At 36.9% G+C, this 8,579-nt stretch overlaps 1 protein-coding gene across 2 annotated transcripts in view; it reads right to left on the minus strand.

Moving 5' to 3' along the window:
* The window catches only part of TLR6 (toll like receptor 6), a 34,049-nt gene extending 25,470 nt beyond the window's left edge, over window positions 1-8,579 (minus strand). The window contains exon 1 of one of the 2 annotated variants that reach the window (XM_009447487.4): window positions 8,486-8,579. The gene's annotated coding sequence lies outside the window, so the exon portion shown is untranslated. The remainder of the gene's footprint in view (window positions 1-8,485) is intronic. The other variant, XM_063808450.1, reaches the window with a different exon arrangement.

Genomic DNA, 8,579 nt, shown 5'->3' on the forward strand with positions numbered 1-8,579 from the left:
AAAAAACAGAGCAGAAAAGCTGAAAATTCTAAAAATCAGAGCACCTCTCCCACTCCAAAGGAACGCAGCTCCTCGCCAGCAATGGAACAAAGCTGGACAGAGAATGACTTTGACAAGTTGAGAGAAGAAGGCTTCAGATGATCAAACTTCTCCGACTAAAGGAGGAAGTTCGAACCCATCACAAAGAAGCTAAAAACCTTGACAAAAGATTAGACAAATGGCTAGCTAGAATAAGCAGTGTAGAGAAGTCCTTAAAGGACCTGATGGAGCTGAAAACCATGGCACTAGAACTATGTGACGAATGCACAAGTTTCAGTAGCTGATTTGATCAACTGGAAGAAAGGGTATCAGTGATTGACGATCAAATGAATGAAATGAAGCGAGAAGAGAAGTTTAGAGGAAAAAGAGTAAAAAGAAACAAACAAAGCCTCCAAGAAATATGGGACTATGTGAAAAGGCCAAATCTATGTCTGATTGGTGTACCTGAAATTGACGGGGAGAATGGAACCATGTTGGAAAACATTCTGCAGGATGTTATCCAGGAGAAATTCACCCATCTAGCAAGGCAGGCCAACATTCAAATTCAGGAAATACAGAGAACACCACAAAGATACTCCTCGAGAAGAGCAACTCCAAGACACATAATTGTCAGATTCACCAAAGTTGAATGAAGGAAAAAATGTTAAGGGCAGCCAGAGAGAAAGGTCAGGTTACCCACAAAGGGAAGCCCATCAGACTAACGGCTGATCTCTCAGCAGAAACTCTACAAGCCAGAAGAGAGTGGGGGCCAATATTCAACATTCTTAAAGACAAGAATTTTCAACCCAGAATTTCATATCCAGCCAAACTAAGCTTCATAAGTGAAGGAGAAATAAAATCCTTTACAGACAAGCAAATGCTGAGAGATTTTGTCACCACCAGGCCTGCCCTACAAGAGTTCCTGAAGGAAGCACTAAACATGGAAAGGAAAAACCGGTACCAGCCACTGCAACAACATGCCAAAATGTAAAGACCATCAATGCTAGGAAGAAACTGCATCAACTAACGAGCAGAATAACCAGCTAACATCATAATGACAGATCAAATTCACACATAATGATATTAACCTTAAATGTAAATGGGCTAAATGCTCCAATTAAAAGACACAGACTGGCAAATTGGATAAAGAGTCAAGAGCCATCAGTGTGCTGTATTCAGGAGACCCATCTCACGGGCAGAGACACACATAGACTCAAAATAAAGGGATGGAGGAAGATCTACCAAGCAAATGGAAAACAAAAAAAGGCAGGGGTTGCAATCCTAGTCTCTGATAAAACAAGCTATAAACTAACAAAAATCAAAAGAGACAAAGAAGGCCATTACATAATGGTAAAGGGATCAATTCAACAAGAAGAGCTAACTATCCTAAATATATATGCACCCAATACAGGAGAACCCAGATTGATAAAGCAAGTCCTTAGAGATCTACAAAGAGACTTAGACTCCCACACAATAATAATGGGAGACTTTAACACCCCACTGTCAATATTAGACAGATCAACGAGACAGAAAGTTAACAAGGATATCCAGGAATTGAACTCAGCTCTGCACCAAGCGAACCTAATAGACATCTACAGAACTCTCCACCCCAAATCAACAGAATATACATTTTTCTCAGCACCACACTGCACTTATTCCAAAATTGACCACATAGTTAGAAGTAAAGCACTCCGCAACAAATGTAAAAGAACAGAAATTATAACAAACTGTCTCTCAGACCACGGTGCAATCAAACTAGAACTCAGGATTAAGAAACTCACTCAAAACCACTCAACTACATGGAAACTGAACAACCTGCTCCTGAATGACTACTGGGTTCATAAAGAAATGAAGGCAGAAATAAAGATGTTCTTTGAAACCAGCGAGGACAAAGGCACAACATACCACAATCTCAGGGACACAGTTAAAGCAGTGTGTAGAGGGAAATTTATAGCACTAAATGCCCACAAGAGAAAGCAGGAAAGATCTAAAATTGACACCCTAACATCACAATGAAAAGAACTAGAGAAGCAAGGGCAAACATATTGAAAAGCTAGCAGAAGGCAAGAAATAACTAAGATCAGAGCAGAACTGAAGGAGATAGAGACATAAAAAACCCTTCAAAAAATCAATGAATCCAGGAGGTGGGTTTTTGAAAGATCAACAAAATTGATAGACCTCTAGCAAGACTAATAAAGAAGAAAAGAGAGAAATATCAAATCAATGCAATAAAAAATGATAAAGGGGATATCACCACTGATCCCACAGAAATACAAACTACCATCAGAGAATACTATAAACACCTCTATGCAAATAAACTAGAAAATCTAGAAGAAGTGGATAAATTCCTTGACACCTACACTCTCCCAAGACTAAACCAGGAAGAAGTTGAATCCCTGAATAGACCAATAACAGGCTCTGAAATTGAGGCAATAATTAATAGCCTACCAACCAAAAAAAGTCCAGGACCAGACGGATTCACAGTCGAATTCTACCAGAGGTACAACTAGGAGCTGGTACCATTCCTTCTGAAACTATTCCAATCAATAGAAAAAGAGGGAATCCTCCCTAACTCATTTTATGAGGCCAGCATCATCCTGATACCAAAGCCTGGCAGAGACACAACGAAAAAAAAGAATTTTAGACCAATATCCTTGATGAACATTGATGCAAAAATCCTCAATAAAATACTGGCAAACCGAATCCAGCAACACATCAAAAAGCTTATACACCATGATCAAGTGGGCTTCATCCCTGGGATGCAAGGCTGTTTCAACATACGCAAATCAATAAATGTAATCCAGCATATAAACAGAACCAAAGACAAAAACCACATGATTATCTCAATAGATGCAGAAAAGGCCTTTGACAAAATTCAACAGCTCTTCATGCTAAAAATTCTCAATAAATTAGGTATTGATGGGACGTATCTCAAAATAATAAGAGCTATTTATGACAAACCCACAGCCAATAGCATACTGAATGGGCAAAAACTGGAAGCATTCCCTTTGAAAACTGGCACATGACAGAGATGCCCCCTCTCACCACTCTTATTCAACACAGTGTTGGAAGTTCTGGCCAGGGCAATCAGGCAAGAGAAAGAAATAAAGGGTATTCAATTAGGAAAAGAGGAAGTCAAATTGTCCCTCTTTGCAGATGACATGATAGTATATTTAGAAAACCCCATCGTCTCAGCCCAAAATCTCCTTAAGCTGATAAGCAACTTCAGCAAAGTCTCAGGATACAAAATCAATGTACAAAAATCACAAGCATTCTTATACACCAATAACAGACAAACAGAGAGCCAAATCATGAGTGGACTCCCATTCACAATTGCTTCAAAGAGAATAAAATACCTAGGAATCCAACTTACAACAGATGTGAAGGACCTCTTCAAGGAGAACTACAAACCACTGCTCAATGAAATAAAAGAGGACACAAACAAACATTCCATGCTCATGGATAGGAAGAATCAATATCATGAAAATGACCATACTGCCCAAGGTAATTTATAGATTCAATGACATCCCCATCAAGCTACCAATTACTTTCTTCACAGAATTGGAAAAAAACTACTTTAAAGTTCATATGGGGCCAAAAAAGAGCCCATATTGCCAAGTCAATCCTAAGCCAAAAGAACAAAGCTGGAGGCATCATGCTACCTGATTTCAAACTATACTACAAGGCTACAGTAACCAAAACAGCATGGTACTGGTACCAAAACAGAGATATAGATCAATGGAACAGAACAGAGCTCTCAGAAGTAATACCACACATCTACAACCATCTGATCTTCGACAAGACTGACAAAAACAAGAAATAGGGAAATGATTCCCTATTTAATAAATGGTGCTGGGAAAACTGGCTAGCCATATGGAGAAAGCTGAAACTGGATCCCTTCCTTACACCTTATACAAAAATTAATTCAAGATGGATTAAAGACTTAAATGTTAGACTTAAAACCATAAAAACTCTAGAAGAAAACCTAGGCAATACCATTCAGGACATAGGCATGGGCAAGGACTTCATGTCTAAAACACCAAAAGCAATGGCAACAAAAGACAAAATTGACAAATGGGATCTAATTAAACTAAAGAGCTTCTGCACAGCAAAAGAAACTACCATCAGAATGAATAGGCAACCTACAGAATGGGAGAAAATTTTTGCAATCTACTCATCCAACAAAGGGCTAATATCCAGAATCTACAATGAACTCAAACAAATTTACAAGAAAAAAATAAACAACCCCATCAAAAAGTGGGCGAAGGATACGAACAGACACTTCTCAAAAGAAGACATTTATGCAGCCAAAAGACACATGAGAAAATGCTCATCATCACTGGCCATCAGAGAAATGCAAATCAAAACCACAATGAGATACCATCTCACACCAGTTAGAATGGCGATCATTCAAAAGTCAGGAAACAACAGGTGCTGGAGAGGACGTGGAGAAATAGGAACATTTTTACACTGTTGGTGGGACTGTAAACTAGTTCAACCATTGTGGAAGACAGTGTGGTGATTCCTCAAGGATCTAGAACTAGAAATACGATTTGACCCAGCTATCCCATTACTGGGTATATACCCAAAGGATTATAAATCATGCTGCTATAAAGATACATGCACACACATGTTTATTGTGGCACTATTCACAATAGCAAAGACTTGGAACCAACCCAAATGTCCAACAATGATAGACTGGATTAAGAAAATGTGGCACATATACACCATGGAATACTATGCAGCCATAAAAAAGGATGAGTTCATGTCCTTTGTAGGGACATGGATGAAGCTGGAAACCATCATTCTCAGCAAACTATCACAAGGACAAAAAACCAAACACCGCATGTTCTCACTCATAGGTGGGAAATGAACAGTGAGAACTCTTGGACACAGGAAAGGGAACATCACACACCGGGGCCTGTCGTGGGGTCGGGGGAGGGGGGAGGGAAAGCATTAGGAGATATACCTAATGTAGATGACGAGTTAATGGGTGCAGCACACCAACATGGCACATGTATACATATATAACAAACCTGCACGTTGTGCACATGTACCCTAGAACTTAAAGTATAATTAAAAAAAAAAAAAAGAATGCACACATTGTTCTTTCTGGAAGTTTTAACCACTGTAATAAAGGAAAAAAATGACAGGAAGAAATACTGAAATGAAGAAAGAAAATCATTATTATTTTTAGATTATAAGACTGTCAATGTGGAAAGCCAAAGAGAAGTCATTGAAAAAATGTTAGCACCAATAAAAGAATACAATAAAGTGGCCGTCACAAAATAAATTATTATCATTACTATTTTCTTAAACACTTTCTTTTTAAGAGACAGGGTTTTGTCCCACTGCCCAGGCTGGAGTGCAGTGGCACAATCATAGCTTAAGGTCCTGGGCTCATGCCATCCTCTCACCTCAGCCTCCCACGGAGCTGGGGTTACAGGTACAAGCCACTGCTCCTGGCAAAAATAAATTCTATTTTGAAAACAAATCCCTCAATTATCCAAAAATAGCAGGTTATCAAATAAATTTTAGTATCTCTGTATAACTAAATAGTACTATGTAGCCTTTAAAAATAATAAAAATCGAATTGCATGAAAATATTTTCACTATATATGACAAAAAGCAGTTTATTTAAAAAGTACCAAAGTAAATATGTACCTATGCAAGTAGAAAAATTAATAAGATACATACCAAGATATGAACAGTAATTATCTTTGCACAGTAAGATTATAATGGAACTTTATTTTCCTCTTAGTTTTTATCTATATTTTTCAAACTTTTAACATTCAAAATTAAGTTTACTGTACTATTTACTGAATAATTTGCCAAAAATCAATTGCCAATAATATGAATAATGTCCAATCTCACAAAAAGTAAAACAGCATGTTAAATCAAAAAAGCACATAACATCTAGATGAAACTCATGATCTTGGATTAGATCTCAGTTAAGACAGACTTGCTATAAAACATATTCAGTAACAGGAGGAGGGGCAGATTCTATGATGGACCAGCCATTAGATGCTATTAAGAAATAAATTGTAATTTTTTATAATGTTATTTGGCTATTTTAGGAAAATGTAATTTTTTTAGAGATAGAGAATAAAGCATTTAGAAATAGGTTTCCAGAATGCCTGTTATTTTTACTATAAGATATTTAAGCATAAAAAGAGGAAAGGGGTCAAAGGAGGACTCTTGTTTCTTAAAAGATTTTTTAAAAGGCAAGATTTTTTTTTCACCTATCAAATAGGGAAAATTAAAAAATATAATATCCAGGTTGGTAGGTGGAAACTAAAATAAGAACCCTCATCTACTACTTAGGCAGGAATGAAAAATTAGTACAAGCTTTCTAAAGGGTAATTTGGTAATTTACATAAATTTCTTAAAAATATACCTTCCTTTATTTTAGCAATTCCACTACAAGGAATTTTCTAAAGAAATAGTCAAAAATAACACACAAAAGATATGACTATAAGGATACTCATGACATAATGAAATATTGAAAAAATCAGAATGTCTAGTGTAGAAAATGATTAAATCAGTTATGTATAATTAAATAATAGCCTCAAATACTGTACTTTGAAAAAATGATAATGTTAAATGAATACAGTAATACAAAATTATGGCCGGGCGCGGTGGCTCACGCCTCTCATCCCAGCACTTTGGGAGGCCAAGGCGGGTGGATCACGAGGTCAGGAGATCGAGACCATCCTGGCTAACGGTGAAACCCCGTCTCTACTAAAAAAAAATACAAAAAAATTAGCCAGGCGTGGTGGCAGGCGCCTGTAGTCCCAGCTACTCGGGAGGCTGAGGCAGGAGAATGGCGTGAACCCGGGAGGCGGAGCTTGCAGTGAGCCGAGATCGTGCCGCTGCACTCCAGCCTGGGCGACAGAGCAAGACTCCGTCTCAAAAAAAAAAAAAAAAAAAATTATATATGTAGTAAGACTCTAATTTTGCAAAATATGATTAAAACCTGACATATACATAAAAGGTAGAGGACAAAAAATGTGATGAAATATACCAAATACTAATAATAGTGGTTCTCTGAATCTCTGAATTATAGATGAATTTAATTTTCTTTCTTATACTTTCAGATATCCCTAAAATGTCTCATTTTGAACATCCTTTATAATCCAAAAAAGTTATCGTAAGGCAATTTAAGAGTTGTCTTTATAGCTGTGTGAAAATATTTTATATTTAAAGAAACGTGTTTGTTTTATTTGGAATATTAAAATATAAAGATGGAGAACTTTCAGATAATAGTAGATAACTGACATTCATAGATGCGGACCCACCCTACAGGTCCCCGGCAACCAGACCCACGGTGTCTGGGTTCATGGGACTGAAAATCAGTCACCAGGTGGAAAAGCTGGTCAACTGTCCTTATAGTATCCTGCCACAAAAACGCAATATTCCTCCAGAGGCGTTCATACCCTGAGGCAGTTCCTAGGGAATACACTAAATGAACAAGATAGTAAGTTTTCTATTTATTGGGAAAAAAGGAGGGAAAAATGGGAAGATGAGAGTGGAAGATTAGAGAGTTCACAGTTTTTTAAAGAAAGTAAAAATAAATAAACAGGTAAATGCTCTTGATTTTTTTAAATGCATCAAATAAAAAGGGTGAGGAAATAGATGAAATAAGCTACATTTCAGAAAAAAAGGGTAGACAAGACCTATGAAAATTAAAACTACAAGGAAGAAGAGAGCAGAAAAAAAAATTAAGTGAAATAAGTGGAGGAAAGATCACATAATCAAGTCAACAAATAGGCAAGAAAAACATTGTTTCATTTGTCAAACCGAAGGTGGAAGGACCTGGAGGAAGGCAATTGCCACACTGTGCCAGATTCAAGGTTGTGAAGGGCTTGGTCCCGGCCACTTCCTCCATTTAATAAATGTTTATTCACAGTCTATTTTTCTGCCAGTGCCATGCTACGCACTAGGCACCAGGGATATAAATATGAATAGGACTGACATAATTCCTGCTTTCAAAAAGCTTATGAATTAGGGACAGACACAGACCAGCAAACTATTACAGTGACAAACGACAAGGGAGATCAAACACACGTCTGCTGTAAAAACATATAATAAATAGGTGCCATATCAGTGGTATATATAAATTACTGTTAAATGTTACTGAAAACAATAAACTAGAGAAAGACGAAAAGAGAAAATTCACTAGGCCAAATCAGAAGAAATAAATAACATTAGTTTTGTTCCTTAATTATCACCACAAGCGCTAGTTGTTTTCTATCTTTTCGAGACAGCTGTAAAGACGCTGCTCTTCATCCTGCTTGTGAAATTCAAAGGACATTTGCAACATCTACAAAAAAATCCACTTCAAATCATTTTGCAAAAATTTCAAGGAAACATTATCTATTTCCTATATAATGAATGGTTAGCAAACTTGCTTACTTGAAGCACCTATGCCATAATGTGAAAAAGCCACAGAAGTCTTTCTACTTACCAAGATCTCTTTTTCAGAAGAAGAGAAAATAACTTGTAAATGAACGGAAATACAATTGAAAATGCTTGACAAACACAAGTTCTTAAAGTTGAGT

Source organism: Pan troglodytes, chromosome 3 (genome assembly GCF_028858775.2).
Source record: "Pan troglodytes isolate AG18354 chromosome 3, NHGRI_mPanTro3-v2.0_pri, whole genome shotgun sequence".
Taxonomy (NCBI): Eukaryota; Metazoa; Chordata; class Mammalia; order Primates; family Hominidae; genus Pan; species Pan troglodytes.